This window comes from Callithrix jacchus, chromosome 9 (genome assembly GCF_049354715.1).
Source record: "Callithrix jacchus isolate 240 chromosome 9, calJac240_pri, whole genome shotgun sequence".
Lineage (NCBI taxonomy): Eukaryota > Metazoa > Chordata > Mammalia > Primates > Cebidae > Callithrix > Callithrix jacchus.
In genome coordinates, this window is record NC_133510.1 from 13,873,295 (window position 1) to 13,893,956 (window position 20,662).

Below are 20,662 nucleotides of genomic sequence, written 5' to 3' on the forward strand. Positions count from 1 at the left end.
GGTAAAACTCACTAATTTAAAAAGACAGCAGGATTAAATTCTGTCTCTGTAAATGGAACAGATTAAAGTTTTTGCAAGCCCTTATGGAGTTTTAGAGGAAACAGGGAAGCAAATTTGCATCTCAAAGCAGAGACAATGTAAGCATTTTCAAGGAGTTTAGATGTGTTAGAGGAAGATTAGAAGTGGATGCCAGGGTAACGCAAAATCATAGGAATTCACTAGAAGGTTTTACAAGGAAATACACAGATGAGCCGAGAAACCAGCAGGTTTCACCATGTTGACCAGGATGGTCTCGATCTCTTGACCTCGTGATCCACCCGCCTCGGCCTCCCAAAGTGCTGGGATTACAGGTGTGAGCCACCACTCCCGGCCTAGTTTCCATTTCTTAACTGGATTACTGAACCCATCAGCAAATAGGGCCAAGAAAGTATTCGCGGTTCTCAGGGCCTAATAATTAAATATGTGAAAAGCAGGCACAGCTGGGAAGGAGAGGTAGATCTTTAAATAGCAAGAATCCCACTTTTTTTTTTTTTTTTTTTTTTTTTTTGAGATGGAGTTTCACTTTTCTTGCCCAGGCTGGAGTGCAATAGTACGATCTTGGATCACCGCAACCTTCACCTCCTGGGTCCAAGCGATTCTCCTGCCTCGGCTTCCCAAGCAGCTGGGATTACAGTCACGCACCATCACGCCCGGCTAATTTTGTATTTTCAGTAGAGACGGAGTTTCTCCATGTTGGTAAGTCTGGTCTCAAACGCCCGACCACAGGTGATCTGCCCGCCTCAGCCTCCTACAGTGCTGGAAAGAATCCCACTTCTCCTTTGAATCGCAGGTCCCCAAAGGAGGAAAAAATGTCATGGGTCCGGGCCACACAGTGTTTCCATAGTGCTCCTTGCGACATCAGCCCACTCTGTGGTCAGCCCATCCCCCACAGGAGTCTTATCCCTTGTTGGAGAGTATTTTCATAACCTCCAACCATTCGAACTTCACCTTTCTTATCTAAACACACAAAGAAACAAGTAGCCCCCTGCAGTAATAACCATTCACTGCATTTGCTGTCAGTTACTTCCCAAACTGCAGCTTTTGGCAGCGACTTGCCAGCCATTGCACACGAAAAGGCCAAGTTCTCTCTCAATACAAAGTAATCCTTTTGTACTCCAAAAGCCAAAGAGGTCAGGAAACTCAATGCAAAAGAGAGCAGAGCTGTAGACCTGAGAAAAGCATGCCCACAATTCTCAAGACTCAACAAGAGAAAGAGAAAATCCCAAAAGAGTAAAACGGTATGTACGTGTGTTTGTGTGTGTGTGTCTGTGTGCTGGGGGGGGCTTTTCCTGTGTTCTTCAAGGGGTCTCAGAAGTCTCCCCTAGAAGTCTCCTCTAGATTTCTCCATGTGGTATCGAAAATGGTCAAAGAAAGGAGGAGCAGAAGTGGAAGGAAATGGAAGAACAAGTCCTAGAGGAGCTAATTTGGAAATATTTTAAATTTTCTAAAAGGCCAATGAAGTTTTACATTTTTCTCAGCAAAATCATGCGAACAAGAAAGGAAGCAAACAGAGGGATTAAAGGTTTTTTTTCAAAAGGAGTTTCAGTCAACTGAAAAAAAAACTCCCAGAAACAAGATCCCAGGGAGAAAAAGCAGAAAGGCCCTTTTTGTCAATAAAAATTATAGCCTGAATATCAGCTTTTGATCAAGCTGATTTCTAACCATAGATCTCTTTTAAAAAGGTTTTTTTTTTTTTTTCCAAATCTTTTATCAGACTTCAGCCAGGACAAATAGAAAGTAGGTCTCCCATTCTGTCTGGTTCTAAAACAGCTTTTTTTTTTTTTTTTTCTGATCGAGTGCACAAATGAGTTGTTTTAGGCATTTCAAAGGACCTCCATTTTGGCCATTGTAATTTAGGGTCATCTGAAGTCCTGTGGTCCCATTTGTCCAAATATCTACAAGACAAATCTCCGTAAGTGTTAAACAAAAAACCAGCTGATGTTTCCAGGGGAGGCTGCCTCCTTAAGGAGTCTTCAGACTTGAATGCTTTGCACCCATAACTTAGAGGCCTGAATCACTCACAACCAAGCTCTGGGCAGTATTTTGGGTCAAAATGTGCTGCTTGTGAGTGTAACTCCTTACTGTGTCACTACTATGTCCACTTTTTTATGTGTCTCAGAAACGTTGAGTTCCCAGAGGGTCACAGAGTCCTCACGAGTGCTAAGTGACCAAACTTTATGTGCATTTGTTGGCAGAGTGAGAGAGATTATAGATGTTCTCCCGAGAGAGAAAACCTTTTAAGGCATGAAAGTCCCAATACCCCTACCCAGTAAGTCTCTAATTATTTAGAGTGCCCTAATGGGCTGGAGGGAACAAGTGCCTTTTATCTTTGGAGTGAAGAATCCACTCTCATATATTAGAAAAAGGGAATCTAAGAGACGTGATCATGCATAAAAGTTTGATTTCCAAAATGAAAGGTCATGATGCAACAACGTCTTGGCCGAAAAAGAAAGCAAACTGCCCACTGCAGACTTACGCGTTAGCGGAAAAATATCCTTAAATAGAAATGTCAGAGACAGAATCCTCATTCAGAGAGAGTCAGAGAGAAACCGCCCAAATTAAATCTACACTTCCACCAAAGAAACGGAGGTCTGGATTCAGGAGAACCCACCTGCAACCACGATGAGACGTCCGAAGATGGAGAACGCAATGGGTTTTTGCTAGTACCAGGCACTGCCTTCAGAGGAAAACAATGGGTGGTTGCTGTGGAGGATTCACTCTGAATCCTGCTATATCGACCTAAAGGAAAATTCATGCTGAGTTGATAGTTTACTTGGGCCAGATTTGAGGACTGCAACCCAGAAGCATAGATTCAAGTTGCCCTTGATCTATCCTCCCAATAGCAGCAGTTATAAGTGTCTTTTAAAAAAAAATCTCTTTATTTATTTATTTTGAGACTGGGTTGTAAGACTGGCTAACTTTTGTATTTTTGGTAGTGATAGGGTTTCACCATTTTGCCCAGGCTGGTCTCAAACTCCTGGGCTCAAGTGATCTACCTGCCTCAGCTTCCCAAAGTGCTGGGAATACAGGCGGGAGCCACGGTGCCCTGACTACAAGTGGGATTTTCTTTTCTTTTTTCCCTGGAACTTTATGTCTTCTAACAGGTACAAGTGGTAGTAGCCTTTTCCTTTTTCTTTTTTTTTTTTTTTTTAACAGAGTTTTGCTCTTGTCGCCCAGGCTGGAGTGCAGGGGCATCATTGTGGCTCACTGTAACCTCCGCCCCCCAGGTTCAAGCGATTCTCCTGCCTCAGCCTCCTGAGTAGCTGGGATTACAGGCACGTGCCACCACACCCGGCTGATTTTTGTACTGTTAATAGAGACAGGGTTTCACCATGTTGGCCAGGCTGGTCTCAAACTCCTGACCTTAAGTTATCTGCCCACCTCAGCCTCCCAATGTGCTGGGATTATAGGCATGAGCCACCAGGCTGACCAGCCTTTTCCTTCTTTTAAAGGAAAAGAAAAATGCAACTCCTAAACTGTTTAGTAAGAATTTACATAAAAATAACATAAGCTATTGATTGGCTATACATTGTCACTTGTCTCACACATTCCAGGAACAGGAAGATAATGGGTGAGTCAGCTAGTTAAGAAACTATAGGGAAGAAAAGAAAGAACAAAACGCCTTTAAACAATTGCACCCAGGGGCATGGAGGTGGTGGGGATATACGTGGTTGTGGGATGGGCAACTAGAGACCCCTTTGAGCTTTTTTTTTTTTTTTTTTGAGACGAGTCTCGCTCTGTCACCCAGGCTGGTGTGCGGTGGCTCACCTCAACCTCCACCTCCTGGATTCAAGCAGTTCTCTGCTTCAGCCTCCCGAGTAGCTGGGATGACAGATGCCCACCACCACGCCCGGCTAATTTTTGTATTTTTACTATAGACAGGTTTCACCATCGTGGTCAGGCTGGTCTTGAACTCCTGACCTCATGATCCACCCACCTCGGCCTACTAAAGTGCTGGGATTACAGGTTTGAGTCACCATGCCTGACCTGAGCTGTTTTTCTTTTCTCAACTAGTAATAGAAATGTGATGCTGGAGAAAGAAACCTGGACCAAAATGTGATGTGGGTAACTTGTTTCTCTTTTCTGGGTCTCAACTTCCTCCAGCTCTATTTTTTAGAGAAGGAAGTTGCATGGGAAAGGAAATGGCAGTCAGGTTTTTCTAGCTGAAGCTGTCTAAGTTGAAGTATAAAAAAAATTAAGGTGGGCTGGAGTGAGGGGAAAGCTGGTGAGATATCTCGAAACCTGTGTTAAGGAATTTCCCTGACTTAGAACAGGGCAGTTGGTTTTTACCATTAAAATCCCTTTGGTTTTTACCATTAAAATTCCAAAGTTACAACCCTCTCTTCCTCTTTGTAAATGTTGGTTAGCCACTACTGGACATTACCAATGCTCAGGGGAAACTTGCTGAGATTAGAAGAAACAATTTTACACACTGGTAGTGATAGCAGGTCTGCAAGGTTGACTCAGGCAGAGAAAGTCAGGAAGACAGTTATTGCATGCCACAGAGAACTACAAACGTAGGGAGGAGCCAAAACGGGCAATGTCAAATAAAAGATCCTTCCAATATGCAGAATTACAATCTCTGCGAACAACTCCTTGGCTTCTGTTTTGACTTTAAGTTACTACATGGTTCAAGATAAAGGGCTGGTAAATTGAGACCTGAGTTCTCCTTCAGCGACAACCAGGGAGAGCTGGTGGAGTGAGTGGTAGTAACCTGTCCTCACCCAATTTTCAAATTAAGTCTTTAAGGCCACTAGTAAGCCAACGGAAAGGAATTATTGTTCCTCAGGCTCAAAGAGCACAGAAGTTGCTATGTGGGATGGGCATCCGGTGGCACATGTCTGTAGTCCCAGATGCTTGGGAGGCCAAGAAGGCAGGATTGCTTGAGCCTCGGAGTTTGAGGCTACAGTGAGCTACATGATTGTATCACTGCACTTCAGCCTGAGTGACAGAGCAAGACCCTGTCTCAAATAAATAAATAAATAAATAAATAAATGAAATTAGCCAGGTGTAGTGGTATATGTCTTTAGTCCTAGCTACTTGGGAGGCTGAGGTGGGAAGATTGCTAGAGCCCAGGAATTTGAAGCTGAAGTGAGCTCTGATTATGGGGCTACACTCCAGGCTGGGTGACAGAGTGAGGCCCCATTTCAATAATTTAAACAATGATTTTTTTCAAAGATGTTGCTGTGTGGGCTGGGCGGTGGCTCACGCCTATAATCCTAGAACTTTGGGAGGTCAAGGTGGATGGATCACCTGAGGTCAGGAGTTTAAGACCAGCCTGACCAACATGGTGAAACTCCACTTCTACTAAAAATATAAAAATTAACTGGACATGGTGGTGGGTGCCCGTAATCCCAGTTGTTCAGGAGGCTGAGGCAGAACAATCACTTGAATCCAGGAGGCGGAGGTTGCAATGAGCAGAGATTGCGCCACTGCACTCCAGCCTGGATGACGCAGTGAGACTCCATCTCAAAAAAAAAAAAAAAAAAAAAAAAAAAGCTTTTCTAAACCCTTAGGGAAAAAAGTTGTCATGTGGATGGAGGTAGAAGGAAAATAGGCAGAAGGTAATGAGTTCAGAGGACTTGCTTTTAATTGTATAGTAAAGGGTAGGAACTCTCAAATATTCTGCTTTCTTCTTTGAATGACTTTAGTGTGTTTTTCCTCCTATAGATACACTGAGACCAGAGCACCAGCTTTCCTTGCTAAGAGAGAAAGGGAGTGAGAAGGGGGAGAGAGAGAGGCAATGATGAAAATGATAAATGATGATAATTGTTTCCTCTGAGATAAAAAACTGAGCTCTATGCTAAGGAAAGAAAACTGTCTCCTAGTATTTTTTCTTCATCCTTAATGCCTGTTCAGGAAGGAATAATAAAAGAGAGGAAGATAAAGATGCTAACATTTACTGAGGTCCTTTTATGAACTGGGCACTTTCTCATTCATGGTTTCTTTTAATCTCCACATTTTTACAGATGAGGAAACTGGAGGGTAGAGTATTTCAGTAACAAGATCTCTCCATTATTAAAGGCAGAAGTGCAGTTCTGATTATCAAGGCCTTGCTCTTTCCACACCAAAGGAAAATCAATCAGGCCTCCTACAGGCCGTTAGCCATAAGACTAACGGGCTGGGTGAGTTGGGTGGCTTAGAGCACTGTTCTCTAATGTGAGCACACAGCAGACTCTTCTGGAGAGCCTTTTAAAACACAAAAGACTGGACCCCACCCTCTGAGTTTCTGGTCCTATAGGTCTGGACTGGAACCAGACACTATGCTTCTAACAAGATGTGAATCCACCTTGAGATTAACAGCCTTAGAGCTAACAGTCTCCAGGAATGGAAATAGCACTTCCCAGTTCATGTTCTAATGACAGTGGAGTTAGGGAATGTGACTTTCCTATGGGAAGGCTAGCACATCCCAAAGTGCCCTAAGAATAGAATTCCCCAGCCAGGGGTACGGTGGCTCACGCCTGTAATCACAGCACTTTGGGAGGCCGAGGGAGGTGGATCACGAGGTCAGGAAATTGAGAACATCCTGGCCAACATGGTGAAACCCCATCTCTACTAAAATACAAAAAATTAGCCAGGCGTGGTGGCGCACTCCTGTAATCCTAGATACTTCGGAGGCTGAGGCAGGGAAATTGCTTGAACTCGGGAGGCCGAGGTTGCAGTGAGCCAAGATCTCGCCACTGCATTCCAGCCTAGCAACAGACCAAGACTCGTCTCAAAAAAAAAAGAATTCCTCATGTTCTAAGAGTTGATAGAACCATGTGTTCTTGACTTCTGAATACATTGCAGGATTTCACCCACAAAATATTTTTATTCTTGAATGTGCATGCTTACAATCAATCCTCATTGTTCCTGGATTTCATATATGGGAATTTGCCTACTCTCCAAAATGTATTTGGAACACCTAAATCCATCCTTGCAGTACCTTCAGCCACTCACAGACATGTGTAGAGAAGTGAAAAGTTTGAGTCACTCAAACCACGGTGATGTACATTCCGGGCTGCGGTCAAACAAAGCGAGGCCCTGCCTTCTTGTTTCAGCTCTTCCATGGTAATCCAGTGTCCTTCCTATTTGCAGTATATGTAGTACCTTATTTTGACATTTCTGTGCTTTTTGTTGGTGATTTCACTCTTTAAAAAATGGTCTCCAAGCAGAGTGCTGAAGTGCTGTCGACTGTTCCTAAGTGCAAGAAAGCTGTAATGTGCCTTACAGAGAAAATACGTGTGTTAAATGAGCTTCATTCAGGCATGTTATAGCACTGTTGGCCATAGATCTAATGTAAATGAATCAGCAATGTATAATAAATATCTTTAAACACAAACACACATCATTGATTGGTTGATGAAAGATGGCTCGAAGGAACCTCACCCTGTGTTGCCCCTAGGAGCAACGTTTCAGTATCCACAGTAACCTTATGGAAAATGAGAATCACCTGCATTTTGTAGGGAATCTGAAGGGTCAAGGCACATGAAAGAACCACAAAAATCAAAACAAAAAAATAAGAAAAATTTCAAAATTGTCTCAAAGACTTGGCAAATGCAAATATATATATATATATATATATATACATATTTATTTTATAGTATATTTACTTTATTGTACTATATTTATTTTTATTGTGGTTTATTTATTTTATATATATATACTGTATAATCATGTTGTTTCTCTAGTTATTTGATCCGCCAGAATACAGGAAATGGTTAGGGAAAACAGTTGTTGCTATATCTCAGCCTTCTCCTGCTATCCTCGCAGATGACATTTTGTCTGTAAAAAGTGAATCTCATGCCCCCGTCTTCGTCAATTCTGTCCTTCAGGAGTTGTCAGAACCCTCTGTGCTAATAACGCCAGGCTTCTCACATTCAGTGCCCAGGCCTGCAGGGAGGAAGGGCAGGATCCTCACAGCTGCTGTTTATCTCACTCCTGTTGTAACCAGAGAACAATGGGTCCTGCTGAGGGAGGGAGGAGAATAATACTTCCATTGTTGACATAGCAGCTAAAGATGGGGCTCTGAACTTGGGGATCAGTTCCTGCTGCTCTCCTTTCTTTCTGAGTATTCTCAGAAGCACAGTCACTTTTCAAAGATGTACTGTTATGCTGGGAAGCCAGGGGAGGAATTCAGTATCCCGAACAACCTTAAACCATGCACACAATAAGAATGTTAGTGTGTGCATGGTGGCATATCCTGTAATCTCAGTGCTTTAAGAGGCAGAGGTGGGAGGATTGCTTGAGGCCAAGTTCAAGACCAGCCTGAGTGACATAGTGAGAACCCCCTTCTTTACAAAAAATAAAATAAAATAAATTAGCCAGGTGTGGTGGTGCATGCCTGTAGTCCCAGCTACTTGGAAGGGTAAGGCAGGAGGATCATTGGAGCCCAGGAAATCAAGGCTGCAGTGAGCTATAATCACACCACTGCACTCCAGCCTGGGCAATAGAACAAGACCCTGTCTCTAAAATAATAATAATAATAAGAATACAAATAAATGACCTGGAATCAGACCATACCTATTAGACAAAGAGAATTCCATCCTTACAGGTTTGGGTGGAGTAAACTCTTCAGAATCCTCCAGCCCACAGCATGAGCATAGCAGGACTAACATGTCTGGGAAGAAGTTGAGCTCTCACAGATGAAATTGTGGCAGGACTCTCACTTAGAGCAATTAAAGATGATTGTCAGCCGGGTGCAGTGGCTCACGCCTGTAATCCCAGCACTTAGGGAGGCTGAGGCGGGCAGATCACGAAGTCAAGAGATTGAGACCATCCTGGCCAACATGGTGAAACCCCCGTCTCTACTAAAAATACAAAAAAATTAGCCAGGAGTGGTGGCATGTGCCTGTGGTCCCAGCTACTCGGGAGGCTGAGGCAGAAGAATCGCTTGAACCCAGGAGGTGGAGGTTGCAGTGAGCCAAGATTCCGTCTCGAAAAAAAAAACAATGATTGTTAGGTGAGTATACAAAGATGTTCTAACCTTTTTGTTTTGAAGTTCTATCCTGGAAAATGTGTGATTTTTTACATGTGTCATCACAGTCTTCATTCACTCTGTCACAGAATCAAGACCGATTCTGTGTGCTCTTGATGGTTCTATTACACTCCTGCAGGTACAGTTTCTTTCCTCTGGGACACGTGATGACTCCGTGTGAAAGGAGGTGGGAGGGACTATTTTCTCACCATGATGTTGACAGGTTTCCACTCTTGTTGATGCCCACGTTATGTTGTTAAGAGGGTACACTGTATTTGCATTTGAAACGTGCCTACTTTGGCAATTCCTAGCAACTGGTCAGTAGAGGGTTGGAACTTGAAAAATTTGTGGGAAGAAGGTGAAATAGAATGGGATGGCTGGAAAGGGGAAAAGGGAGTGGGACTCCCAAGAAATTTTGCTACAACTAAGACTCTTCAAATATTCAGAATATTCTAAGAACCAGCTCCCTAGCCATGTTCCCAAATTGTTTCACTGGTTGCTCTTTGATTTTCATGTTCAATTGGACCCTTTTTCTCCCATCGTATCTATTATTTTCTGTGTCTCTCATTTCTCATCCTCTAGTGCTTCCCTGCTCATTTAGCTCTCTGAACCCTTCAACTTCTGGTTTTCCCATTGCTTCTACAACTTATAAAACGTTACATTCTTTCTAGTCCTTCCTAAAACTCCATATAATAATGACTGCACTTACAGTGCTTGTATGTGTACGGCACTGTCATAAGGACGTATATGAACTCATTTAATGATCATACCACTCCTATGAGATAGAGTCTAGGATGACTTCTATGCGTTGAAGCCAAAGCACAGGAAGGTCAAGTAACTTGCCAACCTCACACAGCAGAAGTAGCAGAACTGAGGATTCAAATCCAGCTCTCTGGCTCTAGAGTGTGTGCTCTTAACCACGCCCATAGGCCCTCTTACTCACAGCGCAGGACAGATCTTGTACTGGCCCTGCCATGTTCTTTCTGTCTCTGTGGCCCATGGCCTTCTGTGCTTCTGAAGCTTCCCTTGGATGTGGTCATTCGCCTCCAAGACCCCCTTCAAGGATGGACCTGTGGCCCCAGCTGCTGGGAAAGTGGCTGATGGCTGCATGCTTCTGGCATTCTCGCCAGCCCAAGGTCATGTCCTTCCCAAGGCATCCCATATCCAATGACCAACGAAGGTATGAGGTATTCTGTTTTGGCCAAATATGGAATAACTTAAGCCATTTGAGTTCCACAGCTCCCTGTAGGGTTGGATGAGGCTGTAATCAGGCCTGCCTTGCAGCTTAGCTTCTCCCGAACTCAATCCTGCTCCCGCCCCTAACCTTTCTTTTGAGTATATACTCAAAAGAATTGAAAGCAAGATCTCAAAGAGATATTTGTACACCCATGTTTATACAGCATCATTCACAGGAGCCAAAAAGTGGAAGTAACTCAAATGTCCATTGATAGATGAATAAACAAGAAAATGTGGCCCACAGACACAAAAGAATATTATTCAGCCTTAAAAGATAAGAAATTCTGACACATGCCACTACTTGATGAAACTTGGGAACGTTACACTAAGTAAAATGAGCCAGTCGCAAAAAGACAACTATTGTAAGGCCGGGCGCTGTGGCTCAAGCCTGTAATCCCAGCACTTTGGGAGGCCAAGACAGGTGGATCACGAGGTCAAGAGATCAAGACCATCCTGGTCAACATGTGAAACCCCGTCTCTACTAAAAATACAAAAAATTAGCTGGGCATGGTGGCACGTGCCTGTAATCCCAGCTACTCAGGAGGCTGAGACAGGAATTGCCTGAACCCAGGAGGCTAAGGTTGCAGTGAGCCAAGATCGCGCCATTGCACTCCAGCCTAGGTAACAAGAGCGAAACTCAGTCTCAAAAAAAAAAAGACAACTATTGTATAATTCCACTTACGTGAGGTACTTAGAGTAGTCAAACTCATAAAGACAAAGTAGAATGATTGCCAGGGTTTTGCAGGAGGAGGAGCTGGGTACAGAGTTTCAGTTTTGCAAAGATGAAAAGAGTTGTGGAGATTGGTTGCATAATGGTATAAAGGTTCTTAATACTATACACTTTATTTTTTTTGAGATGGAGTTTCATTCTTGTTGCCCAGGGTGGAGTGCAATGGCACAAGCTCAACTCTGCAATCTCCACCTCCTGGGTTCAAGCGATTCTCCTGCCTCAGCCTCCCGAGTAGCTGGGGTTGCAGGCACGTACCACCATGCTGGCTAATTTTGTATTTTTAGTAGAGACGGGGTTTCACCATGTTGGTCAGGCTGGTCTCAAACACCTGACCTCAGGTGATCCACCTGCCTCGACCTCCCAAAGTGTTGGGATTACAGGTGTGAGCCACTGTGCCCGGCCTAATACTATTCAGCTCAGCTTAAAAATGGTTAAGATGGTAAATGTTATGTGTTTTTTAATCACAATTTTTGAAAATCCTTCATGAGGACAGATTTCACAATTAAATTTTGACAAGGGGACATTTTTAAGAGAGCCTTTCTCAACCTTGCTTGTGGGTATATAATTCTCTGAAAACGGTAGTATGTCTGAGATCCTGCCCAGTTGTAAGTCTTGGAAAGAGAGATGTAAATTTTCCCCCAAAGTATGCAACCAGAGAAAGACAAAGCCTTGAAGAACCATGAAAAAGTAGAAAAAGAACAGGCAGGAAGTTCTCAGGGGAAATAGTGCCAAGTGCAGGCGTGCCTGCCATAAGCCACAGCGCTGATGTGTGGTGTCTGTGGGGGCAGGCACTTCTTGTGTCCTGCAAGGTATTCTGAATGGGGAAGAATGAAGAAAAGCGTGGAGCAAGCACTTGGGTTCACTCAGGGCTGCAAACTAACTGAAGGTGGTTGCATGCCACGGCCAGAATAAACTGGAAGGAAAAACCATTTGTTGAGACTTTGCTGTGAGGACAATCACAGTAGCAGGTGCTAAACAGGAAGAACCCAAAAAACAATCCTTGAAACCCCATTCAGCTCCTCTGAAGAAAAGCGCCTCAAAGCCCTCCAAGACTTAGCTCTGAAAGCAAAGATGGGCTGGATGTGGTGGCTCACACTTGCTTTTCGGCCATCTGTATATTTTCTAAGTTTTTTGGGGAGGATGTGTTTTTTGTTTTTGTTTTTTGCTGTTAAGTTGTAGTTCTTTTTCTTTTCTTTCTTTTTTTCTTTTTTCTTTTTTTTTTTGAGGTGACATCTTGCTCTGTCACCCAGGCTGGAGTGCCGTGGCATGATCACGGCTTACTGCAATCTCCGACTCCTGGGTTGAAGTGATTCTCCTGCCTCAGCCTTCCCAGTAGCTGAGATTATAGGCACCTGCCATCATGCCCGGCTAATTTTTGTATTTTTAGTAAAGACAGGGTTTCACCTTGTTGGTTAGGCTGATCTCAAACTCCTGACCTTGTGATCCGCCTGTCTCAGCCTCCCAAAATGCTGGGATTACAGGCATGAGCCACCACACTCAGCCAAGAGTTATATATTCTGCATATTATTTCCATTATTCTCTTATCAGGTATATGGCTTGCAAATATTTTCCCCTATTCTATAGGTTGCATTTTCACTCTCTTGATGGTATTCTTTGATGCACAAAGTTTTTAATTTTGATGAAGTCCAATTTATCTATTTTTTTGTTTTATTTCCTGTGCTTTTGGTTTCATAGGCAAGAAATCATTACCAAACCCAATGTCATAAAAATGTTATGCTAACTCTTCTAAGAGTTTCTAAGAGTTGTAGCTCTTACATTTACAGTTTTAGGCCTTTGACCATTTTTAGTTAATTTTTGTAAATTCGGTGAGGTAAGAGTTCAACTTCCTTCTTTTCTTGTAAATATTCAGTTTCCCTAGCACCATTTGCTGAAGAGACTGTCCTTTCTTAGGCTTAATTTACTTTATGTTTACATGCGTTTAGTTTCCTTGTTATGGAAGGAAAAGTGGTAATTACATAAATTGTAAGCAATGCATAAGCAACATATATTTAAGTAAATGGGAGAATTAAACCAGGTAACTGTTACACAGAGCTATGTTAATACTGCAAATCTAAGTTTCACCTCATTTGTGATGCCCCACCTCCTCACCCTAGAGTAATTCTTTTCATTCTTCTCTTAGCATTGTCTATAATATTTCTTAAATTATTAAACATTTTTAAATCATCAAAATTATTAAAATTTACCTTTCCCCAGCACTTTTGGAGGCCAAGGTGGGTGGATCACCTGAGGTCAGGAGTTCGAGACCAACCTGACCAACATGGTGAAACCCTGTTTCTATTTATATATATATGAAAATTAGCTGGGGGTGGTAACTGGTGCCTGTAATCCTAGCTACTTAGGAGGTTGAGGCAGGAGAATTGCTTGAACCCATGAGGCAGAGGTTGTGGTGAGCCGAGCTAGTGCCACTGCCAGCCTGGGCAACAGAGCGAGGCTGCATCTCAAAAGGAAAAAAAAAAAAAAGATTAACCTTTCACTCCAGCCACTGTTGAGGTAACTGACTTTTCTCCTTTTTTTTTTCTTTTTTTTTGAGACAGAGTCCAGGTTTGAGTGCAGTGGCACAATCTTGGCTCACTGCAACCTCTGCCTCCCAGGTTCAAGCAATTCTCCTGCGTAGCTGGGATTACAGGTACCCACCACAACTCTCAGCTAATTTTTGTATTTTAAGTAGAGATGGTGTTTCACCATGTTGGCCAGGCTGGTCTCGAACTCTTGACCTCAGGTGGTTTACCCACCTTGGCCTCCCAAAGTGCTGGAATTACAGGCATGAGCCATTGTGCCCAGCCAGCAACCTACTTTTCTTGAGCATAATTCTTTAGTTCTGTCCCAGAACTTGAAGGCCACTACTTACCCATGCAAGCACATCCATGAGGCAAACCTTGACCAGAGGGGACAGGAACAAATCCTTCCTTACCTCAAGTGGATCATTCTAGGTCATTCTACATGGCTTCCCAGAAGGCCCCAGAGAGATAGCCTGCTAGTTGCCCACAGTGAACAATTTGAGAAGATGCCTTTATGATGGTTTTTCTCCTTCCCTGTTTCACTCTTCTCAGTTCCAGGGGATCACGCCCTTCCTCCCCACCCCCAACACCGTCTTGGCTCACTACAGCCTTGACCTTCCACACTCAGGCAATCCTCCTGCCTCAGCCTCCCAAGTAGCTGGGACTACAGGCTCATGCCACCACACCTGGCTAGTTTTTGTATTTTTGTAGAGATGAGGTTTCACCATGTTGGCCAGACTCATCTTGAACATCTGGGACTGTGTTAGGATTACAGGTGTGAGCCACTGTGCCCAGCCATCTCATGTATGTGTGTGTGTGTGTGTGTGTGTGTGTGTGTATATATATTATTTTATATATATATAAAATAATAAATGATATCCTGTAACCAATGATGTAAGACTAAGAGGAAAGTGACTGCTGGGAATTGGAAAGTATGTGTATGTGATTAAGATAGAGGTACTTGATTTCTGTATTTCACTAAACAAAAGCAATAGCCTAAAAATAGCCACCGTTATTTGGAAGTCACTGTTGGCGAACTAGAAGCTATAATTTCTCCTGTCTGTCACTACAGTGCCCTCTCATAAGACATTGCTCTATGAGGAGAGCCAGTGGGATAATCTTTCTTATATGTGTCCTACTCTTTGCTCCTGCCTTTAAAAAAGATAGTTGTTTTTTTTTTTTCTTTTTCTTTTTGAGACGGAGTCTCACTGTGTTTCCCAGGCTGGAATGTAGTGGTGAGATCTCAGCTCACCACAGCCTCTGCCGCCCAGGTTCAAGCGATTCTCCTGTCTCAGCCTCCCGAGTAGCTAGGATTGCCGGGGCACACCACCACACCCAGCTAATTTTTGTATTTTTAATAGAGATGGAGTTTAGCCATGGTGGCCAGGCTGGTCTCGAACTTCTGACCTCAGGTGATCTGCCTGTCTTGGCCTTCCAAAGTGCTGGGATTACAGGCGTGAGTCACCGAGCCCAGCCTAAAAAATTATATATATATGGGTTATACATATTTTGGGGGTATCTGTGATATTTTCATACCTGCATACAATGTGTAATGATCAACTCAGGGTAATTGGGCTAGCCATTACTTCAAACATTCATCTTTTCTTTTGAGACAGGGTATCACTATGTCACCCAGGCTGGAGTGCAGTGGCGTGATCACAGCTCACTGCAGCCTTGACCTTCTGAAGTCAAGCAATCGTCCCACCTCAGCCTCTCGAGTAGCTGGGATTACAGGCATTCATTGCCACACCCAGCTAATTTTTAAATTATCTATATAGACGAGGTCTTGCTATGTTGTCCAGGCTGGTCTCAAACTCCTGGCTTCAAGTGATCTTCTCACCTCAGCCTCCAAAATTGCTAGGATTACAGGCATGAGCCACTGCTCCCAGCCCATTAATCTTTTCTTTATGTTGGAACATTACAAATACCATCCTAGCTGTTTTGAAATATACCATAAAGTATTATTAACTAGAATCCCCCTACTGTACTATTGAGCTATTTCTTATTATACCAAAATATTTTGTTCCTTTGCATGAATAATATCCTACAGAGTACTACTCTGTTTTTTGGATATATCACATTCTGTTTATCCATGCCCTGGCTTATTTCTGCCTTTCGGCTATTGTGAACAGATTGCTGTGAACACTTGTTTGCAAGTTTTCATGTGGACATATGTTTTCACTACTATTTATTTATTTATTTGAGACAATCTTGCTCTGTCACACAGGCTGGAATACAGTGGCACAATCTCGGTTAACTGCAACCTCTGCCTCCAGGGTCCAAGCAATTCTCTTCTCTCAGCCTCTGGAGTAGCTGGGATTAGAGGCACATGCCACCACGTCCAGCTAATTTTTGTATTTTTTTAGTAGAGATGGGATTTCGATACATTGGCCAGGCTGGTCTTGAACTCCTGACAGGTGATCCACTCACCTCAGCCTCCCAAAGTGTTGGGATTACAGGCTCGAGCCACTGCGCTTGGCCTGTTTTCATTACTCTTCAGTAAATACCTAGAAATGGAATTGCTGGATCAAATGGTTACTCCATGTGACTTTTTAAGGAACTGCCAAACTGTCAAACTATTTTCAAAAGTGCTTATATATGATTTTTTTAACTTTCTGAATATACTATTTAGGTTTGTAAACCAACAAGTGTCTGAGAAAGGTCTCAATCAATTTAGAAGTTTATTTTGCCAAGATTAAGGACATGCCCAAAAGAACATAACATGGAATTGCAGAAACAGTCTGTGGTCTGTGTCTTTCTCCAAAGAAGATTTTGAAGGCTTCAATATCTAAAAGGGAAACATGGGATGAAGAGGAGAGAAGAGGATGTGGTGATCCATATGTTGCAAAAAAAAAGGAGCAGGGAACAGTCAATTATGTGTTCATCTGATGCTCGGTAAATTGGCACTGTACATATAAGATAAGGTGAACGTAGAGTAGCTGCCTGTGGAGGTCTTTAGCCTTTAATCTGTAGCTGTCTGCTTAGGAACAAAAAAAAAGGCTGCTTTTTGCATGACTACGCTTTCAGTTTTAGTTTTTTCTTTCTGCAAAGTGAATTGGGGTGTCGAGTTTTCATTTTCCTTTCACAGATTTTTATCTCCCAATTAACTTGATGAACTCCTTGAAGAGTTCTTCAACTTCCTGGCATCTGCCATCTTATTTATGTTAATGCTTACACCTAGTATTTGCGTGTGAATATGTCATTAAGACAATATGTCCAGCTGGGGGGCTGGACTTTGGGAGGCTGAGGCAGGTGGATCGTCTCGGGTCAGGAGTTTGAGACCAGCCTGGCCAACATAGTGAAACACCATCTCTACTAAAAATACAAAAAATTAGCTGGGCATGGTGGCAGGCACTTGGAATCCCAGCTACTTGGGAGGCTGAAGCAGGAAAATCGCTTGAACCCAGGAGACAGAGGTTTCAGTGAGCCAAGATTGTGCCACTGCACTCCAGCCTGGGCAACAGAGCAACATCTTGTCACACACAAAAAAAAAGAAAAAAGAAAATAAATACTTGATGCCGACCATGGTGGTTCATGCCGGTAATCCCAGTACTTTCGGAGGCTGAGGTAGGAGAATCACTTGAAGCTGGGAGGTCGAGGCTACAGTGAGCTGTTATGGCACCTCTGCACTCCCACCTGAGCAACAGAGCAAGACCCTGTCTAAAAGTTCGAAATAAAACAAATAAATAATAATAAAAAGAAATACCCAAGACTGGGCACTTTATAAAGAAAAGAGGTTTAACTGGCTCACAGTTCTGCAGGTTGTACATAAAGCATAGTGCCAGCATCATGTCCCATGGCCAGAGTGAGAGCAAGAGAGAAAGCAGGGAAGTCCTAGACTACTAAACCAGATCTATCATGAACTAACTGAGCAAATCTCACCGCCAAGGGGATGGTGCTAAGCCATTAATGAAGGATCCACCTCCATGATCCAATCACCTTCCACCAGGACTCACCCCCAACATTGGGAATCTCCAAATAAGATTTGGAGAGGACAAACAGCCGAACCATAATAAAACCAGTAATAAAAATTAGGATGCCTCACAAGCTCAGCTCAACTCAAAGATAAGACTTGGAAGTTCTTTACTTTTAAGATTTAATAGGACTGGGATCTCATGATGATGCCCAGGCTCATCTTGAACTCCTGGGCTCAAGTGAACCTCCCACCTTGACCTCCCAAAGTTCTGGGATTACAGCCATGAACCACTATACCTGGCTTCTTTTGCCTCTTTTTTTTCTTTTCTTCTTTTTTGAGATGGAGTTGCCTAGGTTGGAGTGCAGCGGCAAAATCTTGGCTCACTGCACCTCTGCTTCCCAGGTTCAAATGATCCTCCTGTCTCAGTCCCCCTAGCAGCTGGGATTACAGGCACATACCACCATGCTTGGCTAATTTTTGTGTTTTAGTAGAGACAGGGTTTTGCCATGTTGGCCAGGCTGGTCTCAAACTCCTGACCTCAGGTGATCCACCTGCCTTGGCCTCCCAAAGTGCTGGGATTACAGGCCTGAGACACCTTGCCTAGATGTTTTTCTTTGTTTTTGATCTATCTCTGTCATCCAGGCAGGTCTCTTTCTGCCATCCAGGCAGGAGTGTGGTGGTGCAATCATCGTTCACTGCAGCCTCAACCTCCTGGGCTCACACAATGATCCTCCTACCTCAGCCTCCTGGGTAGCTAGGACTATAGGCACATGCCAGCATGCCTAAGTATTTTTTTTTTTTTTTTTTACTTCTTTTGTAGAGATGGTTGCGGGGGTGGAATCTCACTGTGTTGTCCAGGCTGGTCTTGAACTCTTGTATTCAAGCAATCCTTCCACCTCAGCCTCCTAAAGTGCTGGGGTGACAGGCATTGAGCCACTGTGCCTGACAAAATTTGAAAGTTCTTTATCTTCTCTGTCTTCTGGCCTTCTGTGGATACTTCTCTATCATCCCCTAACACTTTTTGAGCCAAGGATGGGAAAAGAAGTGGAGAGGACCAGAGTCTGGCTTATCTCACACAATTGTGTCCCTGCAAGAACTCCAAGGATCTCCAAACTTCAAATTTAAATCTGGTCAACATTATGACAACATATTTGTCAAGGTAGAAGGATATAAAATTTTAACAATTTGCTTGTTTAATTTATAAATTTTAAATATCAAGTCTAGCGTTTCTTTCTTCATCTGTGCTTTGGGCCTTGCAAATGTTAGAAGCAATCCTCCCTCTCTTTTTTCCTCTTCTTGCCAACTCTGCTGAGGTCCGTTCTTAGCATTCCCATTAAAAGAAGGGGGCCGGGCGCAGTGGCTCATACCTATAATCCCAGCACTTTGGGAGACCAAAGCAGGCGGATCACGAGGTCAGGAGATCGAGACCGTCCTGGCTAACACAGTGAAACTCCATCTCTACTAAAAATACAAAAAATCAGTCATGCATGGTGGTACCTGCCTGTAGCCCCAGCTACTTGAGAGGCTGAGTCAGGAGAATCGCTTGAACCTGGGAGGTAGAGGTTGCAAGGTTGCAGTGAACCGAGATTATGCTACTGCACTCCAGCCTGGGTGACAGAGCAAGACTCCATCTCAAAAACGTAAAATAAGGAAAGGAACCCAAAGCACTTACCTTGCCCTTTCCTGTCTTGAATTTGTGTCAGGTCTGCCTTCTGTATAGGGGAATCACTGAGAGACTCAAACCCCAGCGAGCAGAGACAGCTTGGGAAAGAATATGATGTGATCCATGTATTTAGGTCTCATTTGGCAAAGGTTGTTGGGTGTTAAAAGGAAGAAAAAAAGCATGTCAGAGTGGGTTAAAAATAGAAAGCCTCATCAGCAGCTGCAAGAAGCCCAGGAATGATAAGCAGGGGTATGCAACACATGTGAGCACTCGCCTCATGGAAAAAAAAAAACACGTCATTAGAGAAGCTCACAGAACTTTCATTGTCTTTCATTGACAACTTGCATTCATTGTCACACTACCTCCCTGAGAGGGGATATTTATTATGGCTTCTTGAAGATGAGGAAACTGAGGCACAAATAACTCAAGTATTTAGGGTATGTTAATTATCACTCCATTTTTTTTTTTTTTTTTTTTGAGACAGGGTCTCTTGCTCTGTTGCCCAGATTAGAGTGAAGTGGCATAATTACAGCTCACTGCAGCCTTGACCTCCCAGGCTCAAGTTATCCTCCCACCTCAGTCTCCTAAGTAGCTGGCACCATAAGCATGTGTCGCTGTGCTCGGCTAAATTAGAAAGGCGGTCTCCTCTGTTGCTCAAACTGATCTCAAACTCCTGGGCTCAAGTGATCCTCCTGACTTGGCCTTCCAAAGTCCTGGGATTACAGGGGTGAGCCACCACACCCAGACATAGCTTTTTTTTTTTTTTTGAGACAGTCTTTCTCTGTCGCTCAGGCTAGAGTGAAATGGTGTGATCTCAGATCACTGCAACTTCTGCCTCCTGGATTCAAGCGATTCTTTTTCCTCAGCCTACCAAGTAGCTGGGATTATAGGCTCACACCACCATGCTTGGCTAAGTTTTTGTATTTTTAGTAGAGATGGGGTTTCACCACGTTGGCTAGGCTGGTCTCGAACTCCTGACCTCAGAAAATCCACTCGCATTGGCCTCCCAGAGTGCTGGGATTATAGATGTGAGCCTCTGTACCCGGGCAGCTCAATTTTTTTTTTTTAAGTCAAATATCTTGCCCAAGGTCACAAAATAAGGCTACTAAATCAATGTTTGACCAGGGCAAATTACAGAATTTATAGGGCTCGTTTATAGAATTTTCATTCACGAAAGGAAATTGTGGGACTCTTTGTTCAATTACTACAAGGAATTTCAAGACAGTGACGGCAAAGCACTAAACCAAGCATGGGAACTCTGGCCCTGTATAGGCTGCTTGCCCAGGAAGCAGTCCCTTACATGGTACAGGTAAAGCCAGACATAGACCTCAGATCTCATTGTTCCCAATCAGGTGTGTGAATGTCTCAAGCAGATCAGTGGTTCTCAAACCGAGGGACACCAATGCCCAGGATTCCTCTGTTATATTTCTCTGTCAGTTACACTTTTGGGGGTTGCTTTACTTTACTGTCAGCGCTCAAGTTCTGAGAAGCACTGAGGCATCTCTCTTTCTGTCAAGGTCAGTCCCTCTACACAGGGACAGAACCGTATTTTGTGGAAGCCTAAAACCTACGTAACTCGGGGGGTTGAAAGTTAGGCCCATGC

The 20,662-nt window shown here is 43.4% G+C and overlaps 2 long non-coding RNA genes across 2 annotated transcripts in view; one reads left to right on the top strand and one right to left on the bottom strand.

Moving 5' to 3' along the window:
• The first annotated feature begins 1,149 nt into the window (after positions 1-1,149).
• LOC103795122 (uncharacterized) overlaps positions 1,150-20,662 on the top strand; it is a 30,534-nt gene continuing 11,021 nt past the window's right edge. The window contains exon 1 of the long non-coding RNA XR_622612.5: positions 1,150-1,277. This is a non-coding gene — a long non-coding RNA (uncharacterized LOC103795122). The remainder of the gene's footprint in view (positions 1,278-20,662) is intronic.
• Positions 16,143-19,204, bottom strand: LOC118144091 (uncharacterized). The gene is made up of 2 exons (XR_004728572.3): positions 19,069-19,204; positions 16,143-16,268 (listed from the first exon to the last, which is right to left on the bottom strand). It is a non-coding gene; the product is annotated as an uncharacterized LOC118144091 (long non-coding RNA).